Below are 1,337 nucleotides of genomic sequence, written 5' to 3'. Positions count from 1 at the left end.
CGAAAATTCTCTCTCTCTCTTATCTCCTTCTATTTATTTATTCATCTACTAACACTTCATCTCACCCAAATTCGAACCCCCTCTTCCATCTGTGTTCGAATTTTTTCTTCTTCTTTTCTTCTACTCACACAGGGACCTCTATACTGTGGTAAAAAGGACCTCTATTATTATTATCTTTCTGTCCCTCTTTTTCATATGAGCAGGAGCAAGGACAAGAATATTCTTGTTGAAGCAGATCCAGAACCTGAAAGGACTTTGAAGAGGAAACTAAGAGAAGTTAAATTACAACAATCCAGCAAGTACCTTTCAAAAATTTTCAAACAAGAAGAGGAGATGGCAGCCGAAAATAATAATAATGCAAGGAGGATGCTTAGTGACTTTACTGCACCTAATTCCAATTTACATGGAATAAGCATCTCCATTCCTGCCATTGGAGCAAACAATTTTGAGCTGAAACCTCAATTAGTTTCTCTGATGCAGCAGAACTGCAAGTTTCATGGACTTTCATCTGAAGATCCTTTTCAGTTCTTAACTGAATTCTTGCAGATCTGTGATACTGTTAAGACTAATGGAGTAGATCCTGAAGTCTACAGGCTCATGCTTTTCCCTTTTGCTGTGAGAGACAGAGCTAGAATATGGTTGGACTCTCAACCTAAGGATAGCCTGAACTCTTGGGATAAGCTGGTCAAGGCTTTCTTAGCCAAGTTCTTTCCTCCTCAAAAGCTGAGTAAGCTTAGAGTGGATGTTCAAACCTTCAGACAGAAAGAAGGTGAATCCCTCTATGAAGCTTGGGAGAGATACAAAGGACTGACCAAAAAGTGTCCTTCTGACATGCTTTCAGAATAGACCATCCTAGATATATTCTATGATGGTCTGTCTGAATTAGCTAAGATGTCATTGGATACTTCTGCAGGTGAATCCATTCACCTAAAGAAAACGCCTGCAGAAGCTCAAGAACTCATTGACATGGTTGCTAATAACCAGTTCATGTACACTTCTGAAAGGAATCTTGTGAATAATGGGACGCCTATGAAGAAGGGAGTTCTTGAAATTGATACTCTGAATGCCATATTGGCTCAGAATAAAATATTAACTCAGCAAGTCAATATGATTTCTCAGATTCTGAATGGAATGCAAGCTGCATCCAACAGTACTCAAGAGGCATCTTCTGAAGAAGAAGCTTATGATCCTGAAAACCCTGCAATAGCAGAGGTGAATTACATGGGTGAACCTTATGAAAACACATATAACCCCTCATGGAGAAATCACCCAAATCTCTCATGAAAGGATCAACAAAGGCCTCAACAAGGCTTTAATAATGGTGGAAGAAATAGGTT

The 1,337-nt window shown here is 39.1% G+C and overlaps 1 non-coding gene across 1 annotated transcript; it reads right to left on the bottom strand.

The window, feature by feature from the left end:
* Window positions 1-729: 729 nt before the first annotated feature.
* Window positions 730-837, bottom strand: LOC112746492 (small nucleolar RNA R71). Its single transcript, XR_003174373.1, has one exon. It is a non-coding gene; the product is annotated as a small nucleolar RNA R71 (small nucleolar RNA).
* Window positions 838-1,337: the final 500 nt, after the last annotated feature.

Source organism: Arachis hypogaea, chromosome 14 (genome assembly GCF_003086295.3).
Source record: "Arachis hypogaea cultivar Tifrunner chromosome 14, arahy.Tifrunner.gnm2.J5K5, whole genome shotgun sequence".
Taxonomy (NCBI): Eukaryota; Viridiplantae; Streptophyta; class Magnoliopsida; order Fabales; family Fabaceae; genus Arachis; species Arachis hypogaea.
Note: the sequence above shows the minus strand (reverse complement) of the source record. Positions and strands in the feature narration are given on the sequence as shown.